General features: G+C 39.9%; 7 non-coding genes across 7 annotated transcripts; 5 read left to right on the top strand and 2 right to left on the bottom strand.

Moving 5' to 3' along the window:
- Positions 1 to 7041: 7041 nt before the first annotated feature.
- On the top strand, positions 7042 to 7113 carry TRNAH-GUG (transfer RNA histidin (anticodon GUG)). The gene has a single exon. It is a non-coding gene; the product is annotated as a tRNA-His (tRNA).
- Positions 7114 to 8648: 1535 nt separating this feature from the next.
- On the top strand, positions 8649 to 8721 carry TRNAV-AAC (transfer RNA valine (anticodon AAC)). Its single transcript has one exon. It is a non-coding gene; the product is annotated as a tRNA-Val (tRNA).
- Positions 8722 to 9668: 947 nt separating this feature from the next.
- Positions 9669 to 9741, top strand: TRNAV-AAC (transfer RNA valine (anticodon AAC)). Its single transcript has one exon. It is a non-coding gene; the product is annotated as a tRNA-Val (tRNA).
- A 5384-nt stretch (positions 9742 to 15125) lies between these two features.
- TRNAS-GCU (transfer RNA serine (anticodon GCU)) lies at positions 15126 to 15207 on the top strand. The gene has a single exon. It is a non-coding gene; the product is annotated as a tRNA-Ser (tRNA).
- Positions 15208 to 17901: 2694 nt separating this feature from the next.
- Positions 17902 to 17973, bottom strand: TRNAP-AGG (transfer RNA proline (anticodon AGG)). Its single transcript has one exon. It is a non-coding gene; the product is annotated as a tRNA-Pro (tRNA).
- Positions 17974 to 20277: 2304 nt separating this feature from the next.
- Positions 20278 to 20350, bottom strand: TRNAV-AAC (transfer RNA valine (anticodon AAC)). Its single transcript has one exon. It is a non-coding gene; the product is annotated as a tRNA-Val (tRNA).
- A 969-nt stretch (positions 20351 to 21319) lies between these two features.
- TRNAV-AAC (transfer RNA valine (anticodon AAC)) lies at positions 21320 to 21392 on the top strand. Its single transcript has one exon. It is a non-coding gene; the product is annotated as a tRNA-Val (tRNA).
- Positions 21393 to 21468: the final 76 nt, after the last annotated feature.

Below are 21468 nucleotides of genomic sequence, written 5' to 3'. Positions count from 1 at the left end.
TTTAGGGGACAGACCTGTCTTCCCTTCCACCAGGAGATCAAGCTGTTTATGCAGATAACAAACTGGTTTCTGCTTAGCTTGGGTGGCAGGAGACAAATAGGAATTTCAGGAATATCAAAGGGCCATCGAACTAACATTTGGCTAAGTAAAGATAAACACTCCTTAGATAACAACCCCTGTAAATGTAAGAATTGTCCCCCCATCTCGGACCCCACATTCTGGTGTTCAGGTTTGTTTGTTGTCAGATAAGGACTCTGTAATGTATATAATCTACACCGTTTTCCATTAGGGAATTCTGCCCCAGCTGGTAGATTCTTTACTTCTTTTTTTTATTAATAAATTGCAGTTCCAATAATTGAAATTCTAGGTGTTTGAACTCATTTGTGAAGTGTACCACTTCAGTTTTCCCTCCTAGAGGACAGCAGCTATTCCAGAGATGGAGTAGTAGCAGAGGAGCTAAAAAGGTTTAGCCAGAAGAAAGCAGTGTTGGGGCTGAGAAGAGAACTATATAATCTGAGAGCTTCAAATGAGTGTGAATCCGAAAAAGGGAGTAGAGTGCTGGAATGCTCTAGGCTGCTTGGGGTTGCCCTTGTACCAGAAGGTCTTTGGACCCTACAAAATGTGCCTCAAATGAATGGGCAACTTTGGAAATCTTAGATGACTTCCCTGGTTGTGTTTGAGGCAGCCTGAAATTAGTACTGTCAGCATCAGAAGTCAAAGTCTAGACTTAAATTCAAGAAAAAAATAAGATTAAGGTGATAGGTTTCAGCCTATCAAAGTAGGATGACAAAAATGGTGTAGTACAGAGAAGGGTATTGGGATTTTGATCCATTTGAGGGTATCTGCTATGCATTCAGGCCTGAGCTCTTGCCTTAATTGAGAGTTTGGTCCTGGACATATCTTATATTGTTTGTCTTTTTGCCCTTAAGCCAAGTTGGATTAATCTCTGTCCACCATCACTGCAGTTTTGCTACCAGTAGATTTTTTTGCTCATGTAGACTCCTGGATTTGGAATGGCATCCCTTATTTTCATGCATAGGCCAAGGCAAAAGCTACCACCTCCAAAAAGACTTCTCCAATCCACTCTGTCCATAGGGAGCCTTTCCAAAAAGGAGAGGGAAACTGTTGGCGTTATGATGAGTTATCTACATGTCCAACACATATACATTTGCAGAGTAGATTTAATAGATTGAACATAACAAGAAAATTAGCAGGTAACTAGGCCCACTAAACTAAGCCTAGAATTCAAGATTTGAGAAGTCTATGAATTTTGTGGTTTCCTGAAGGTCTTTAATAATCTTATACTCTTAGATATAAGGCATTTCTTTTACTAATATAGATTCCAATCTGTTCATGACTAGGCATTATGAGCTATTCTTAAGGATTTCCTCCCATAAATTCAACAAAGTCCAACTCTTAATACTGCTAGAATATCAATGAATTGCTGATCATATGCTTGTTCATGATATCTCAATTTTTCTCTTGTAGTTCCCCACACAAAAGGACACAAAAAGAATACAATCTTTCTCTTGTTGCTGATGAATACAATGGATGTCCTAAGGAGAAGGAGCTGAAGGAGAAGTCTTCAACTAGATCATTATCACATCTAATTTGTTTTTTTTTATCCTTGCCTTACATTTCTCTCTGATCTCCAAGGGTTGATGGCAAGTCAACCAAAGTCCAACACTTCCATGGAGGTAAAGGTGGAAAGAAGGAGTTTATTGGCCATGCAACAAGGAGAACAAGTACAATCATAAATTTCGAGCTTGAAAAAAATTTAAAAATCATTGAGATGAGCCATGTCTTTGGAGAACCTTGATGTAAAAAAAAAAGAAATAAAGAAAAGGTTTTACATAAATAAATCTATTGCAGCCAAAATTAAAAGGAAAAACCAGTAAATGGGAACAAATCTTTTCAGCAAGTTTCTCTGATAAATATCTCATGGTTACGATATACAAGGACCTGATTCAAATTTATATGACTAAAAAACCATTTCCCATCAGTCAAAGGATAAAAACAGGCAACATTCAAAGGGAAAAAAAAGCTATCAATAATCATATGGGAAAATACCATAATACATTGATAATTAGGGGAACAGGAGGAACAGGGATTTAATTTCAATTACTGAAACATTTTCATTCATTTTACTTGGGAGTGAGTGTTTATATTAAGGGAGATCTAAATTGAAAATTGCCTTGAGAAATTCAGCCAGGAAAAATTCCAAGGCCCCAATACAGACAGATAAACTTCAAACCTGGCCAAGGCCCCACTATAGACAGATAAGCTTCAGCCCTTGTGCTGGGACCTGTCCAAGGTCCCTGATAAACTTCAGCACCAAGACCCCAGGTGCAAAAAGCAACTTTCCAACAAGGGCATGCAACAGGGGAATTGTTCATGCTGAAAAGTATTTAAGACTGAATCTTCAGGAGGGAAATTGGAACTCTGATGGCGGAGGTTCCCAATGATGCGGTATCAGTTCAATAAATGGCCTTTCTCTGCCTGTTTGCATTGTCCGTGGTCTTCCTTGGTGGTGGGTGAATTCCGGGACCTTAACAATATAGTGTATAGTTACCTCATTTTCTCTATTCATCCCCAGGTTAAAATCAGCTGGAAAGTCCTTTCTAATATGGTGAGCTACGGTTAAATAAGGATAAAATGTGAAGTATTCCCAGTTGAAGGAGAACAAACCATTGAACTATTCTTCTGCATCATGTAGATCAACATTTTAAAATTACTCATTCTTTTTGTTCTGAGCTTACATTATTCTGAGCATAACAGCATTAGTAGAATACAGTGTTACAAATCATGAGGACAAAGAACTCTAAAATCTCGAGCATCCTTTCAAGGGGTAGAGAACATGGCTTCGGACATTTCCTAGCTGTGTAACCCTGGGCAAGTTACTCAATCCTCATTGCTCAGCTCTTATCATTCTTCGGCCTTGGAACCAATACATAGTATCCATTCTAAGACTGAAGGTAAGGTTTTTGTTGGTGTTTTTGTTGTTGTTGTTGTTGTTGTTTTTTAATAAAAAAAATTTTAGAGGTAGAGAACGTTTTTTGCTGGGATCATCGATGAATCTCCAGGGAGGGAGAGGCTCTTACATGAAGCCTGAAAGGTACACGCAAGGAAAGCAGCTTTGGGATTACAATATTAAATTAAAATGTTTAAATAATAATTAAATTAACTATATATATATATATATGCATATATATAAATAAATAAATTTTTAAGCCACAACTCTAGATCGATTATGCAGGAGGGCAGGTGATCCCCCTTTTCTGGAAGGCAATCTCTTCTGTACTGTGCTTTCTGAGGGCCAACCTAATTAATTATTAAAAATTATCTTGATGCTCCGGGTTGGGACCGGTCCCGGAGACCTGTACTGAAGTTGTCATTTCATCTCCCGAGCCCCAGAACTGATTCCGACCTCGCTCGGTCCAGGACAGGGCCAAGGGGATTCGCAGCGTGAAAGACTACTTCTGGGCCGCCTTGGTCAGATTGACTCTGAACACACCTAGAGAGAGAGAAAGCGAAAGCGGCTGCGAAAGCCGGGTGCCAAGCCTACCGCGGCTTGGCAGCAGCCGGGAGCTACTGCCCTCTGGCGTCCGTGCCAGAGAGTTGCAACCTGTGCGCCATCCTGTCCCATTAGAGCGAGCTGCCACATGTGGATACCCTCTTCATCTGAAGCAAGTGGGATGCTCGGGCGGAATCCTGAGACAGAACCATAATAATGACCAGGATGACATTCCGTACTGTTACAAGGTTACCCCCTATGAATGGGGGTAGTAGAAATGGGGGTGGGGTAGGGTCTAAAAAGCTTAAATCTGCACAAAAACTTTTGGGAACCCCTGTCTAGGGGCACAACTTGCAGGCAGAAATACTTGGGCAGTCTGCATTGGAGTGATCATGGACTGGAGGCAGGGATACGTGAGGTACACAACACCTGAGCTGCAAAAGTTATATCTGGGGCCAGAAACTTGACAAGAGTTGTTATAAAGGCCAAGTCTACAAGACTATACAACTGATTGGGTGGGAGATTAAAGAAGACAAGGAGGGCAGGGGAGGAAAATTAAAATATTACTCTCAGATGACTAAATGGGATAGCTGGGATAGTATTAGGATCAGCATCAAGAAATTAGAGACAAGGAATTCTTTTCCTTTTTTTTTTTTAGAGTGAGGAAAAGTTGAGAAAAGTTCATGCATATTCACAACTTTTAATTATCCAAGTGGGGGGTGTATGAATATTTAAGAAGAGCTTGTTGAGCCCTTTTCAGGACTGCTCATCTGCCTTTGTCATCCACCTGGCTCTAAATTCTCACCTGTGGTTCCAAGGAGCTATAATGTTTACAGCAGCCCCATTCCAGTAAGCCATCTCTGTAGATGGATAAACCAGGTTGAGGACAACCCAAGGGCCACCAAACTGTTGGCAATTTAGGGGATCATCTACTCCAAGCTTGGGAAGACTTTCCCTGAGGAATGGGCAGATGAGAACAATTGGTTCCAGCAACCATGAAGGTGGCTGAAGCTCGTGCTATGGAGCTTTTAGAGCTTGGTTAGATATGGAAGTCACTATACCCTAGGCCATCACCGTTCATCCTGACTTTTATCCTGCCACTGGACTTCCATGATTCTGCAAGAGAAAGTAAGACTGACAACTTTATGCAACTCTGCCTCATTTAAATCCAGGAGCAAGTCAAAACATCACTCTCTGGATGTTAGTGGTCTTCTTCAAAAACCAAAGGACCAACAGCAACCACTCCATTATCCACAATACTATTCCATCTCATATCCAGTAGGAGAGAAATTGGTTTTATTTTTCCTTAATTGTCTATTTGACTCCTTTCAACACGAGCACCTATGTGCCTTAAAGAAATGGACTTTCTGGAATTGAAAATACTTGGTTTGTAAAGATACTTTCTGATTCATGCCCTAGAAGTGTGCTTACCTGGCCTACCAGTTTCTACTATTTCTTCTCAGTCTTGGTGTTTCTAATAGACAGTTGATCCCACTAAGTTCATTAGAGAGAGACTGGTTCTTTGGGAAATTCTTCAGAAAAGTCAGTGAGACCTAGTGAGGGACATCTTTCAAGCACTCCTACAAACTCACTTGCTCCTGTTTTGTCATCCTAGGATAGGAAGAGATATTCTAGAAAAGTCTCTTATCAAATCCACTCTCCTGGTCACTTCAGATTTGAATATATCCTATAAAATGTCATTTGATTTTTCACAAAAGAAATGCCCACACACTATAGAGAATAGGATTTTCTAGCACTGTAAATACTTTAGTTAATAAAAACTTCTTCCTTGGGGAACTGTCACCTACATCCACTGAGATAATATATGTAAAACACATTACAAGTCTTAAAATGCTATATCTTTTTTCAGTTTAAAAAATTAAAACTATAACTATGTGGAAAAGGTCCAAATAACTATTGAGTTTAAAAATACATATTAAAAGAACTCTGAGGTACTACCAATTGGTCAGCATAACAGAAAAAGAAAATGATAAATGTTGAAGGGGAAGTGAAAAAATTGGGACACTAATACACTGTTAGTTTGGGGTAATGATGTGATAACTATTCTAAAGAGCAATTTGGAGGCAGGGACCCAAAGGGCTATAAAACTGTACCTACCCTTTGGCCCAATAATATTACTAAGTTTATATCCTAAAGACATCAAAGAAAGGGAGAGAGGACATTTGTATAAAAATGTTTATAGCAGCTCTTTTGTGTTGGCAAAAAAATTGGAAACTGATGGAGAATGGCTGAACAAGTTGTGGTATAGTATTGTAATGGAATACTATTGTGCTATAAGAAATTACAAGTGTAAGACAATTTCAGAAAAACCTAGACTTAAATGAACTGATGTAAAGTGGCCAGAATAGAGAAAACTGTGCACAATAACAGCAATAAATTATGATGATCAACTATGAAGAATATAATTATTTTCAGCAACGTAAGGATCCAAAACAACTCCAAAGGATTCATCCTGAAAAATTATATCCACCACCACAGAAAGAACTGGTGGAGTCTGAATGCAAATCAAAGTATACCATTCTTCACTTTATTTCCTTTATGAGTTTTTTCTTGTATGTTCCACATGTCTTCTTTTACAACATGAGGAAAGTGGAAATAGGTATTGATTATTTGCCTCTCAGGAGAGGGGATGAGAGGGAGGAAGAAAATTATCAGAAAATAAATATTAGAAATGGTTTCTACAACTAATTGAGAAAAACAATAAAATATTACTGGGAGGGAAAATATAGCAAATGGAGCACTTTTTATAAAATGCTCTCTCCTTGATAGCTTAATATCTTGACTTACCTTTCCCTCCATTGGGCCACCTCTACTCAGCACTTAACTTTTCTAGGGAAGGTCATCTGAGGAGGACTGGAAAGCCAGGAATTGCCCAAGCCTTCAGAAAGGATTGAAGAGTGACAAAATACCTATATACATCAGCATTTCGATTTGCCATCCCAAAGAAAAAGAGGCAAAAATTGAAGTGAAAGGAGAGAGAAGAGGCAGCAAAATCATCCTGAGCATTTGGTACCCTCATAGGATGCCAGCACGAAATCCCCACATGTTTCATGTACCAATCAACTCTTCCTTCCTAATTCTCTTACAATCTGAACAAGGGTCCAAAGTCGGTAGACTTCTCCGACATGGGGAAACCAGGAAGGATGGGCATTAGGGAATGAAGCAGGATTAGGAGAAGGCAGGGAGGGACCGCCGCGTCTGTGATCCAGAAGGGAAAAGGTGGCTTCTGGGGCTCCAGTGAAAAAAGAGAAATGTGTTCTTTTGTGCGTTCTAGAGAGATGAGTCCACTGTGCTCAGGCAATCGTTTACGTGTTTACCCGTCTTCTGTGGCCAGGTGTCTATTTCCGGCTCTTTACTATGGGAATTGTTAGTGTATAGTTTAGCTACTACTAGCAGCATCTCAGCACGTCTATGGTCTGAAGTAATGATGAAGTGGAATAAAGAAACTGGATTCAAGCTTACTAAAGTTAACGTTGAAGGAAGCTGAGCATCCGATTTGGTGGCGTGCCGTGATCGTATAGTGGTTAGTACTCTGCGTTGTGGCCGCAGCAACCTCGGTTCGAATCCGAGTCACGGCAAGCTCTCTTTTGGTGCCTTTTCTTTCACTCTTCTGATTCTCCATAGGTTTTAAGTTGAAGCAGGCAATGCTATTCACAGAGCATTTTTTTTTCTTCCTGTCACTCTCCTAGACTTTTTAAGGGGATACATATTGATGCCTTAAAAAAATGTAATAATAGGGGGCAGCTGGGTGGCTCAGTGGATTGAGAGCCAGATCTAGAGGTGGGAGGTCCTAGGTTCAAATGTAGCCTCAGACACTCCCCAGCTGTGTGACCCTGGGCAAGTCACTTGACCCCCAAGGACGGAAGGTAAGGGTTTAAAAATATATATAATAATAATTAGTTAAAACATTCGTATAGTCCCTTAAGTTTTGCAAAAAGCTTTACAAATATTTTTCTGAGAAGAGAGATTATAAGGGGATTGGATTTTAAAAAAATAAATTTTATTGATTTTTTTTATTTTTCAATAGTCGAATTTTTTTCTGTAACCCTTCCTCTCGTGGAGAGCTCTCCCCTGTGGTAAATAGTTTTAAATAAAAAGAGGAAAAGGAAAAGGCCAAAAAAACTTACATATTTTTTTTTTAATCTGATTAATATGCAATGTTCCAGAGTCCTAAATCCATCACAGAGGTCACCCCCTATGCAAGGTAGTGTGGAGAGATGGAATCTCATATTTTTTCTTTGGATCCAAGTTTATTCTTTGTAACCTTGCAACATTTATTTTTGGTTGTTTTGGTGTGGTTGTGCTTCTTTTTCTTTTGGAAATTGGCACCTTAGTCTGTACCCTCTCAAATCCACTTAATGCTTTGAACATTTATCCTAAAATAAACTATTTTGCTTTTCACAAAATAAACAGCAACTGTGCCGTAGTGAATATGATTTTCTAGCATTGCAAGTATCTCATGAAAAGTAGCATTGAAACATCTTCAACCGACCATGTGTACTGAGTTTGGAGCCAATAAGATTTTAAGTCAAAGCCAGCGTGTTTCATAGTTTACTAGTCACGTGACTCTGAGCAAGTAATTTCACCTCAGCCTCAGTTTCCTCTTCTGGAAAATGGGGCAAAGATCTTCTTGTGGGACATCCTTTTTAAACTCCATTTGGCGGTCTCTGAAGCACTTCACTCATATAAATCTTCATATACTTTTATGAAGTCTTCATGTTCCTCAAACTAATCTATTGCATTTGTGTGTGTCAGTCTCTGTAGTCTCCCTCAAAGGCAGGGGCACGTTCTTTTGCTTCAGTTCTATGCTTTCACAGAATGGACTGGTATGAATATTTTGGTAAATATGGGTATTCTCTGTCTTTAGCTCTGGGTTCTCTGGTTTTAAAAGTCTGAACATTTTAGCAACTCTTTTAAAAAACATCCGTTCAAATTCCAGGATCTTTGTTTTTCATCCACCTCTGATTAAATTAAGAGTTAATGGTATGAATTACAGTTATCTAGCTTTATTTTTAGAATTTTTATTGTTGTCTTAATTTTTTAACTCCATATTTTCCCATTTAAATATTCTCCTGTATTCCTGGAAAAGCAATCCACTTTTTACATCCGCTTGGTTTCCGTAGTGTAGTGGTTATCACGTTCGCCTAACACGCGAAAGGTCCCCGGTTCGAAACCGGGCGGAAACAGGGTTCTTTAAGCATTTTTACTAAAATGTCATTCCCAGACCAAAAAAAGATAGTAGTACCCAACTGAAAAAGCTCCCTATCTAACAAGCATATGCTAGCAGCCTAATGCTCCTGTTTCTGGCCCCCTTCTCCATCTTGGCTTCTGCATTTTTCTCTCTTGAGAAGTATTTTTCTTCATAAATACCCTAAGAATTAGGTAATGCACGTATCATTACCCCCATCTTACAGATAAGTATGAGAAACTAGCACTTAACCCCATAATGGATGCATGGAAGGGAAAAATACTTATGGCCCGCTTTGAACCCAGCTTAGCTGATTACAAGTCCTGCTGCTGTTGTTATACAGTCTGACTCACAGCAAGATGCCTAAGGAAAGACTTCCAGGAAACCACAGTAGAGGAAGGGAGCAACGGGATTGACTAGGCCAGTGGTTTGGGGTGGGGAGGATGGGGAGCTGGTAGGATGGGGATGGGGGTGGGGGTGGGGGCATACAAGGAAAAGACAGTGGCAGCAGCGAAAGCAGCAAGGATCTGAGTGCTGAGATTGTCCTGCAAAGGGAGGCTGGCCTCTGACACAGGGAGAGAAGCAGCAGCAGCCCCAACTTTAAGGTTCCAGGAAGGTTTCTGCCAGATAGTCAGAAGGAAGGATTTTTCAGCAGCCCAGTTAGTAGCAAAAGACTATGCCAGGACTATGGAGAAAAAGAGGTAAAGGAGTTGTCTTGGTTCCAAAAGGGACTCTGGTGTAAAGGTCTTTGTTGTCTATGGATTGGATGCCAGGGAATAGGGTTTGAGCCCCTTGAGAAAAGTAGAGTTCATAGATGATCAAGTAGGTACAGTCATGACAGCTCTCCAGATCTTAGGTCCAGAAGCAAGGCAATTGATCACAATCTTAGGGGAAAGACTTTTAAATTGAAATGAGTGGATTTTATCAAAACCTGCCATGCAGTTAGTTTCCGTAGTGTAGTGGTTATCACGTTCGCCTAACACGCGAAAGGTCCCCGGTTCGAAACCGGACGGAAACACTATTGGATCTTCTTTGGCTAATTTGCCCTGCACTGGGGATTCCTATGAGTAAAGCCAGGCAAAAGTCATATTAATGTGACATACATATATGTATTCACACATAATTGTATATGACGGGTTATAGGGAGAACCAGTACTTATGAGAATTTGCAGAGCCCTTTTTAGGACCATTTATTCACTGTTGGGGGGCAGGTGGTGGAGTGGGTGGAGCACTGGGACTGAAGTCATTAAAATTCATCTACCTGAGTTGTTTGGCTTCAGACACCTACAAGTTGTGTGACCCTGGGCAAATTGCCTCATCTGTAAAATAAGTTGGAGAAGGAAATGTAAAATCACCCCAGTATCTTTGCCAAGAAAACTCAAAGTGGGGACACCTAGTGAAACAAAACATTTGCCTTTGGTGTCCACCTTTCACCCAACTCTCACCTGTAGCTAGTTGTAACATGCACAGGGGTCACTTCCTTGTCAAAACCCTCTCAGCAGATGGGCTAAACCAAGTTGAGAGTTACTGACAGACTCCAACCTGTTGATAAATCAGGGGGATGTCTATCTCAAGCATGTGAAGACTTCTCCCAGCAAAATAAAACTATGAGAACAATTTGGTATGAAGACAGCTGAGACAGGTGCTGTGGAATGCTTAGAACATGGACAAACATCAAAGATAGTCCCCTTACTTTTATGTTACCATTGGCTTTGGATGACTGGAAAGAGAGTGAGGCTGATGACTTTGGAAACCCTGCCTTACTTACATCCAGCATAAGGCAGATGATGCCATTTGTTTTCCCAAATTTAAGGACAAACACTGATATATTTACTATGTATTCATATTATATATGAAGAACCCTCTCTATATAGGATACTGCTGTCATGGGCTATAGTCATCAACATTTTAAAATTACTCAATCTTTATCCTCAAAAAGTATCCTTAGATTTTAATTGGGTAATTGAGAACATGATCATCTAAGTAGAAAACCAGGGGGCAAGCAACACTAAGTCAGGGAAGGAATTCAAAGCTCGCTCCTACAATTTAAAGTAATAGAGAATGCTTTTTGCTATGGGAGATCAGGGAAAATTTCAGGGAGTAGAAAGTTCCTGAGAATATCCTGCCAGATAGAAAAAGACACCAAAAAGCAGCTCCAGAGATAATATATCATACTCCTCTAACCCGAATTCACTGCCTTGAAATCCACAGGTTCTGTACAATAACACAGCCTGATCTCTCTTCCTGGTCAGCAATTCTTTCTCATCTGTGAATCAGCCCAGCAAAGTGTGGGATGCCTCACAATTCCCAATAGTCTGGCCTCTGTTGTAGATGATGGATTAATTGTTTGGTCTAAAAAGTTTCAACAAGAACATCAAAAAAGTTGGAGAAATGTAGCATCATCTAAGAGCAAAAAGGCTTTAGAACATGAAATTATATAATTCTTACTCCTACTTTTCAAGGAAACTGGAATTGTAATTAGAAGTTCTTAAAAGGGGGCCTTTTTCCTCAGGCTGGATGACCAAGCGCCCAAATTCCTCAAAGTTTGTTAAGTACTTTAAGACAACTGAATGCTGCTAGGATCAGGGTCCCCTGAACTGAGAGAAAGTGGTGGTCAATGACTATGGCAATTGCTAAATTATGCTGAGAGTCTACACTTCAATGTTGTAATCAAAAGAATTCCTTGAACAGACTACTTGTGGAGATCAGAAAAAGTGATTCAACACATCCCTACTAGCCCTAGCTTGTGGGTCTTGGGATATGTTCTATGTTCACTAAGGATATGAATATCCCAGATCCAAGTCTGAACTCTTCCTGTAATCTGGATACACACCCTTGAGATTGTAGACTTTTTACTTTAATAAATTCCATTTAGTTGGTTACAACACAAGTCTGTACTTCTCTGAAAGAAATGGATTTTTTTACATGAAAACTGCATTCATAAAAAACTAAGTTTGCATCCTAGGTGGGTGTCTAGATGATTTCCCCTTAGCAATATCTCTGCTCAGACCAATTGTTTCTTCAGTGGGTGGTTCATTGGAGTAAGATGAGTTTATTGACCAGTCTTTAAGTTAAGAGATGTGGAGGCTGGAGGACAATACTCTTCAAGCCTTTTCATTATCCTAGGAGAGTGAAATGTGTCAGAAAGGATAATATGGCAACATCTAAGGCCTGAGAGCTCTATAATACCAGCCCCTATGCAATCCTTGAATGAGACCAACCCAGAGATACCTGAAGAGAGAGACTACCAGTGCCTGGTCCGGCGAAAAAGTGAAGAACCCAGTTTGACAGAATTCTGGATTCCCTCTCAGTAGATGCAAATATTATAAGTTTCAGAAGCCAGAGAGTCCTTTCTTTCTCTCTTCCTTTCTTCTTCCTTTCTTCCTCTCTCTGTTTTCACACATCCCTATTCCCATTACAAATCACTGTACCTTACAAAATGTCACAATGTGACAATGCAGGATACATTGAAAGACAATACTTCACAATAACTTTTAGGTATCAGTATGTGTGCATTTTATGTTCCCAAATATTTATTTAAGTGCTCAGTGAATAGACTATGGCTGTTGGTCATTTGTGTCCAGTGCTTAATAATGGCGCTTTGCAATGAGTTAAGCAGTGCCATAAATATCTGTTCTTTTAATGGGGTAATTATAAAATTTGATGATAGCCAATACCTAGTTACTTCTGATCATTGCCTATTAATAATAGTAATTAATCACTCTCCCTATGGAAATAACATTAAACTAGGTAATACTAATTAGAAATAAGCATAGTGTAAGGATTATTTATGAACAGACACTGGTGTTACTTTGAGGATGGTAACTGATGATCTAGAGGAGCTTGTTGTGAAGGAGGAAAGTGTTGAATGGTAGGAACCTTGATAAGATGACTCCTACTCTCTCTTTCACTCATTCCTCCTGGGTTGTGCTGTCAAGAGGTGCTACTCAGGAAATTGGGGTTTGCTTGGTATGAGAGGGTGATGGGAAGATGAAGGAAAGTCTCCTGAATCAGGTCATGTAAGGGGTACCCCCCAAATCCCTTGTACAAAATGGGCCAAAGGATAAAAATATCTGACTGTGTGTAAGAAGATTTAATGGGCAATGACTATAAGGAAAGATGGAGAGCTGGAATGAGGAAATCAGGTTCCCTGATCTATATCCCTAAAGGTCTCTCACTCCGTCCGCTTCCAAGCCGGCAGAGTTTCACTTTCCTTTCCCACTATTTCTCTCACTCCTAATATATTACTACTGGGACCAAGGAACAATCAGAACAGGTGCAAAAGGCAAAGGGGAGAGAGCCAGGCTGTCAGGCAGAGAATCCACAACCCTCTCCAGTCTGAAGAGTCTTGACATTCTGGTTAGATTTTCTCAGTGGTATGATGTTGCTGAAATATTTTATAGGAGTAGTCTCAGGGCTAATCACAGGTGAATCTTCAATTGACTATTGGCAAGATCTCTAGCAAGAAAATTGCTTCCTACTCCTTTGAGATCTCAGTTCAAAAGCCTCCTGAGTTCTCAGAGCTCCTCTAAGTCCGTTTTTCTCTCCCAGCATCCTCTGCTACCAACGGTCTTTACTGTCAATTATCTCTTCTTTCAATGTTCCATCTTTCCCTTTGCAAACTGCCCTTACAAGAGATAAGATTATTGATTTAAGTTGGGCAGAAGTCTACTGTATAGTAAGGAGCATATTGTTTCCACAGTGGTGATGGAAGGAAGGCTGCCGATGGGAGAAAGGATGGGGAGGGGCATAGGGGTAGAGTATATCACTCAGTAACTATAATTAGAGTGGGAAGCTCTAGGCATCAAGGGTGGGATGGATATGGAAGAGTGCTAGGATGGAAGGGAAATGAGGAGAGGTGGAAACAAACTAACTTACCTGGATCATCTTGCCATTAGTACATTAATATATCCAAATCGTCTCAAATTTATTGGTAAAACTTATTTCAAAGCTATCAACACCTTGTTGATATTCTGCTGATCTGAAGCTGTGGAGATCTGGATTTTGTCTGGAATTTATGTATCATAAGATTAGAACTTTGACAAACAGTGCCTAGAGGGTATCTCCTGATTTGGTACATATTACTAGGATATGAATGTTAGATAATACAATTTGTAAATTATACTTCCATGATCTTTGTATGTGGCTTTCAAGTTCCTGTCTGGGGTGGGGAGGTGGGGAAGGGGAATGGGGAGTGGTCAGAGAGACCAGAACAAAATACAGTTTTAACACAGATGGATTCAAAAGAGTATCAAGTTTGGCAATTGAGCATCCAGTTGGAGGCAGGGAGGGGAGGACAGGGAAATAAACCCAAGGAGCCAAGCCTGTCTAGCAAAGACACTTTGCAACAGGTGATTGATTGAGAGTTACAGGTAGCAGTCCTTCAGGAAAGAAAGGATATGGGACCCTGTAGTACTGAGGATGAATTCCTTATTTCCTAAAGGGATGGGGGGGGGGGGATAGAATCTATATGTCCTAAGATATTTATAGCAACTCTCTTTGTGGTGGCAAAGAACTGGTCATTGAGAGGATGCCCATAAATCCAGGAATGGCTAAACAAGTTATGGAATATGATTGTGATAGGATACTACCCCATAAGAAAATGAGCAGATTCATTTTGGGAAAACATAGAAAGAAGACCTATATGAAATTATGGAAAGTAAAAAGAACAAATCCAAGAAATAGAAATATTGATTGAAGAATGACTTGTGTATGTCCACCTCAAGAGAAAGAATTGATAGAAAAAAGCATGATATCGTTTTATATATATATATATAATTTTATCAAAAGATGTCGTCTCTAATGGAGGGAGGGTAGGAAAAAGGAGGTTAACTGTGTGTTTTCGTGTAACAAATTAATTAATTAAAAAGAATAAATTCCCTGTTTGGGCGCTTCATAACCAGTTTACTTTGTTCCATTCTTCCCACTAGCTCCCCACTCTGGGAGAGCATGTTAGGAGTTGTGGGTGGATATATTTTCCAATTAATTGGTCTTACTTTGGTATCTGAGTAAATGCCTATACTTTGAGTTAATTATATGTACTGACTGTTAACGGGAAGTTCCCCTGTAAAGGGTTCCCGAGCAACAAAGCTCCTTGAATGCGGGCACTCAGAAAACCCTTAACTGCCTGGCTGCAGACCGAACCTCCAGGTCTAGTGTGAATCGGAGGCATAGCTCCAAGAGAGTGAACTATATTTGAAAGAGAAGGAAAATAGATGGTTACAATTTAGAGATAAGAAGAAAGCATCAAATGTGAGAGGCTAAAAGTCAAAAGCAAAGATTTCGCAACTTTACTCGCCCCTCAGAAGGCTGGTTAAAAAATTACAAACTTGACAGCGTTTACTAAGACTGTCAGCAAATGTAAAACAATTTTTAAAAACGGAACACAACTCTGCAGTAACTGACGAGGTGGCCGAGTGGTTAAGGCGATGGACTGCTAATCCATTGTGCTCTGCACGCGTGGGTTCGAATCCCATCCTCGTCGACTTTCCTTATCTGAGGTTGCTTTTATACCTGCAATTTCGCTTCTCCGTTTGTTGCCAAGCTTCTGTCATCTCACCTCACCACCTTAAACCACGAAAAAGCATCTCCCCCCAAGGAAACCTTTGTACTCTCTTCCATTCTACTTCGACTTGGGAATTATATACCTTCAGTAATAGTGGTAGTCTCTCGGTGACCGAGAATGACTATTATATTATTACCTTCAGTAATAAGGTATTAAACAATAGGCATAAGGAAGAATAGCTTTCAGGAAGGAGTGAAAGGTACCCACTTTTTTGAAAGCTATGCCAGAGAAGAGGAAGGTGTATCAATTACTGGGAAACAGGAAAGCACAGGTATAGGAGTCAGTAGGGCACCTAAGTAGAGTGCTGGTCTTGAAGTCAGGAAGATTCATCCTCCTGAGTTCAAACATGAACCGTGTGACCTTGTTCAAATCACTTAACCCTGTTTGCCTCAGTTCTTCATCTATAAAATGAGCTAGAGCAGAAAATGGCAAACTACTGCAGTATCTTTGCCAAGAAACCCCAAAATGGAGTCATGACGAGTGAAACATGACTAAAAGGACTGAAAATATCAAAATGAGTTTGTATTTGTGCTTTTTGGAAGAACTAGGAATATTGTCTAGTTAAGAAAATTTGGGGCCATGACAAGTCTCCTAGATCAGAGCATGTAATAAATGATAAAGAGGCTAGATTTGCTTGTGAAGAAAAAATATCCACAGAAACAAAAATCACTATGCCTTGGAAAGTTTTAGTAAAAATATGTTATTTGTAGTAGTTGTGGTTGAGAAGGAGTGCACATTGGGGTTTCCTTGCCTTCTTTCAAATCCTATCAATCTAGGTTTCTGAAGGTTGAAGTATAGTGTTCTTTTATTTCTTTATTTTATGTGATACATCTAATTTTTATAGGTAATTGGACTTGTAAGGTCAAGACAAAGAGACAACTTAGAGGTTATAGTGAGCAGAATGTTGGACCTAAGAGTCAGCAAAACTTGACTTCAAATCTGCCTTATAGGCACTTAGGAACTCTGGGACCCTTAATGATTCACAATGTCTCTATAGCTCAGTTTCCTCATGTGGAAAATGGAGAAAGTAATGGCAGCTAACTTCCAGAACAGAAGTGAAGATGATGTTGGAAAGTACTTGGCAAACCTTAAAACTGTATAATAGTAATATATTAGTAATATTTTATGCTAGTTATTAAAAGGACATAGATGAAATCCTCACCAAATGTGCTGAACACAGATCTCTCAGAGCTATTATAGCTAACAGTGTGCTGTTTTCTTAGGGGGTGTGTGTGTGTGATTGTTTTCACATATAGATTGGACTAGATAGTTGCTGAGTTCTCTTTCAACAATCAAATTATATGATTCTATGACTAAATAACATTTGAGATCCTTTCCACCTATAGGCTTGTCATCCTACAATTTTGTGAACCCAAGAATAAGGTTAACATTTATCTCTAAATATAAGATAGAGAAATGACTAAGTACCTATGGTGATTATAGTGCTGGAGCTATTTGAAAGTAAGTAGAGACTGTGAAAAACAAGATAGGAACCACAAGCCTTAGACATGGTTCCTTAGTTCTGAGACACCTAAATGTCATGGTAGAATTTGGAATGGATTCAGGAAAGCTTTTTTTTTTTTTTTTAAGAGCCCAAGGTAAGCATATAGGGAAAGATGGGGCAACATGGTTGCAACAGTAGCAGAACCTGGTCAGATCAAAGGTTAGGTTGATGCTAATTGGGAATGTAGGAGTAATGCACAAATGAATAAATGAATGAATGAATGAATGAGTGAGTGAGTGAGTGAGTGAGTGAGTGAGTGAGAGAGTGAATGAATGAATGAAAAAAATATTTTTAAATATCCAAAGAACAGTATATTCTTGGTGTTGGGTGGCATGGAGATAGCCAGAAAGTGGAATGGTGGATCTGGGACTGGGAAAGAAAAAATGAAGGCTCACCAATCTAAATAGCATTTTCCCTCACTTTTTGTGAGAAAGGATGCAGGTAGAAAGAAGGGTAATGATCTTGGTTTTATTTGATTTACATCTATTTGTCTTGGTAAATCATATTCTGATTCCACTATGTGCCTTTCTGTGTCTCATCTAAGATAGGAGGAAGGAAGGAAGGAAGGAAGGAAGGAAGGAAGGAAGGAAGGAAGGAAGGAAGGAAGGAAGGAAGGAAGGAAGGAAGGAAGGACTCTCTCCTTGCCTCTGCAGTTGTTGATCTGTTAAGACCATCCTCTTGGAACTGGGACACATGACTACCTTCTTCACTTCCTGGTGAGTCTGGTATCTCATAGGTTCCCATATTGGTTAAGTTCAAGGAAGATGGAGTTCAAGGAAGATTTGGTGGTACTGGCATCTGAAATATTTTGGGCTCTTGGACCTCAAAAGTTACCAGAATTGCTTTCCCCGGAACATCTTTACAGGGAGGTTGAATCGCGTATGCCTAAGTATTTCTGTTTGGAAATTCATGAAAGGTGCCTTTCTCCAAGCTTTACCAATTTGACTCAGTGTGACTAATTACAATTGTGATGCCCAAAGGAAGAAGGAACGAGTGGGATGTCAAAGTCGGGAAATTCCCAGCTTTTCCAGCACTCATAAACCACCTCTTTTTCCCGCAGCTCCCAAGTGTCGGAGTTTCAGTAGTTCTGTGGCTGCCAAAACCTTAAAGGGCTCGTCCGGGATTTGAACCCGGGACCTCTCGCACCCTAAGCGAGAATCATACCCCTAGACCAACGAGCCAACCTAAAGGAAGACTTAAAGAAAGTTTTCCCTCTCCCATATCCCGGGTCTCTCCCATTTACTCTGCCAAATTCCCCTACATCTAGCTCCTCTTGGAAGAAATGATCATCTCTCTCCATCAACGAATCCAAATGCAGACCCGACACCATTCACGAATACAACATTCTCCGACTACATCAACGATTCATCCCAATCCAGGGGACTCAGCCTAAAAGCAGCCACTCAGTCGAAAATCACCAAACACACAAGAACAGAATTTCACAACTTTGTCAATATACACAGCGTGTGTGGTCAGATCTATGGCTAAGGGAAGAAGTTATCACAAAACAAGAGATAGAGAACATTATAGAAAGTAAAACGGATACTTTTTTATTATATTAAATTTAAAAATTTCTATACAAACGAAACGAATGGGACCAAGATTAGAAAGAAAGCAGAATGGAATGGGGGAGGGGGGGAGCTTTTACAGCAAATATCCTTGATGAAATTCTCATTTCTCAAATATATCGAGTACTGAGTCAAATTTATAAAAATATTAATTCGTTCTTCAATTAATAAATGATTAAAAGATATGAACAAGCAGTTTACTGACGAAGAAATCAAACTCTCTGTAGTTATATGGGAAATTCTCTAAATCACTCGTGATTAGAGAAATACAAATTAAAACAACTCAGAGGTACCACCTCACATCTATCTGATGAACCAATATGACAGAAAAAGGAAAATGATAAATGTTGGAAGAGAGGAGGGAAAATTAGGACACTATGCACTGTTGGCAGAGTTCTGATCTGATCTGATCCAATCGTTCTGGAAAGCATTTATAACTATGCCCAAAAGGCTATAAAACTATATGTAACCACAATACCACTACTAGGTCTGTATCCCAAAAAGGTTTTTTAAGTAGAGTAAAAAGACCTATTTATTGGAATAATTTAATTGCAGTTCTTTTTATGGTAACAAAGAATTGAAAAGAGGGAATGTTCAGTAATTGGAGAATGATTGAACAAGTTGTGATATATAATTGTAATGAAATACTATTGTGTTATAAGAAATGACTAGCAGGATTATTTCAGAAAACCTGGAAAGATTTAGATGAATTGATGAAAGTGAAATATGCAAAAACAGAACATTGTACACAGTAACAGCAATTAAAAAAAAATTTACTTCCCTATTGCTCATTGTTGTAAGAGAATACTCATATGAAACCAAAATTCCAAAACAAAACAGTAAATAAATTAATGTGAAAGATAGTATGTTTTGATCTGCAACTGACTCCAACAATTCTTTCTCTTTAAGTACATAGCTTTCTCAGAAGTCCTTCAGAATTGTCCCAGATTATTGTATTGCTGAGAATAGCTAAGTCATTCACAATTGAACAGCAATATTTTTTAATGACCAACTGTGAGTGGTCTAGTTATTTTCAACAATACAGTGATCCAAGACTATCCAAGAGACTCATGATAAAAAAAATGCCATCTACCTCCAGGGAAAGAACTGATGAAATGTGAATTCAGATGAAAACAAGATTTCACTTTATTGCCTCTTTTGTTGTTGTTGTTGTTGTTGTTTGAGAACTCTTCCACTAGCTGACTAATATGGAAAATATTTTACATGATTGCACATAGCTTTATCAGATTGCTTACCGACTCAAGAAGGGAGATGAAAAGGAGGGGAGGGAAAGGGGGAGAGAGAGAATTTGGAATTTAAAAAGTGTTTAAAGAAAATTAAAATTTGTTTTTACATGTAATTGGAGGAAATATATTTAATAACATACACATCATGGAAGAAATACTTTCCCTAAAGAGCTCCTGCTTGTAATCCCTGAATATATGTTCCTTGCACATAAATTTTTTCGGTTGTCGCTTCCATAAGACAGTGAACATTTTTTTCTGGCCCTTCTTTGTCTCTAGCGCTCAGAGCAGTGTCCGGAACATAGTAGGCTCTTGTTTGTTAACTTCACTTCCCTACTTTCCAGACCTCATTCAGCAGCCTCTTTCTTACTTGAAAGTACCCCCGATCTCTTCTGTTAATGCCTCGAATGATCACTTGAATATTTCCTGTTTCCCACGACTCTCCACTTTTCTCTTCCATGGGGTTTGTGCATGCCATCTACCACCCAACATAAAGTAGGTAATCTCTCCGCGAATAGAAAATTCGTTTCTTCTTTGGCGTTTAGGATTTTACAAAGAAAGTAGCGCCTGACGAGTTGCGTGGGCCCTTAGACGCCTATAGAACTCGACTAGCTTCCGCATTTTTTGTTTCCAAAGGGATTGTGTACTGAACAAGCAAAACCTCACACATCCTTGTTTCCGCCCGGTTTCGAACCGGGGACCTTTCGCGTGTTAGGCGAACGTGATAACCACTACACTACGGAAACACAAGGCGATTAAGCATTGCCTAATTGGAGACCCTTGAATGAATTGATACTTCGTATTGCAGTCACCGTTCCTAGTTCTGCGTTGCATAGCTCAGAAACACTTTCACTGCACATTTCCCTTGATTCCAGCTTGGAACGATAGAGGGAAGCATTCAGTAAGCCACTAAGGTGGGTAAATTCAGAAGTCTTGAGAGGTAGAAGCCTCAGTTTCAGATAGACAGGATTCGGGTCGGAGCCGTCTCAGTCTCGTGGGGAAACTGGAACCCAAAACTAGAGCTAGAAGCAGGAATTGAGAAAAGCGTGAGACTTTTCTGAGGGCTTCATCAGGGTGGAGAAGTTGGAGTAGGCAATAAGGCAATGCTTTCCCCGAATGTCCCAGGTTGTGGGGCCTTCTTTTTCTCTGCTGTCGCTTTAGCCTTGGAAGTAAATCGCAGTAGCTCACGTCAGCTTTGGTCTGTCTCCTTGGCATATCAGAGATTCTAGTGACTAGCCAGAGTTCTGAGAGGGAAGAAACTTATTAAGTAAATCCCTGAGAAAGGAATGTCTGCTCTCTAAAGAGTAATGTCCTGGGCGCTGTAGGAGACACCCAGCTCTTAAGCCCCGGGCTCCCGTTATGTTGTAGCCTGCCGGGTAGCGAGCGCTGCCTTAGCTTGGTCTTCTTTCCCAACCGGATCAACTTCCTTCAGGTTCCCCACAACTCACAATGATCATTCTTGACTGCTCAAATTCGTCTTGCTACCCCGAATGAACTTAATTCTTCCCATCTATCCTAATCTACAACCTTAAAAAGGCGTCGTTTCCCTTTCAATACTTTTGAATCTCCTTTCCTCATCTAATCCCCACTCAAATGGCGTGCCCTCAGCGAGTTTTTCTAACTCGCCTTTGTCCGGAGTGACTCTGGTCTAGGAGTGTTTCACTGTAAACCGTTTCATGTTATTCAATTCACTTGCGCAACTACCTTACAGGTCGGTTTCCGTAGTGTAGTGGTTATCACGTTCGCCTAACACGCGAAAGGTCCCCGGTTCGAAACCGGGCGGAAACAGCCTTCCTTTTTCGACTGAGGCCAATCGGGAAGTGAACCTGCTTTTCACTTCAGGACTCCTGTTCTCCAGGAGCCC

The sequence above is a fragment of the Monodelphis domestica genome, chromosome 3 (assembly GCF_027887165.1).
Source record: "Monodelphis domestica isolate mMonDom1 chromosome 3, mMonDom1.pri, whole genome shotgun sequence".
NCBI classification, from domain to species: Eukaryota; Metazoa; Chordata; class Mammalia; order Didelphimorphia; family Didelphidae; genus Monodelphis; species Monodelphis domestica.
The sequence above is the reverse complement of the archived record's forward strand: the minus strand, read 5'-3'. Positions and strand labels throughout refer to the sequence as shown.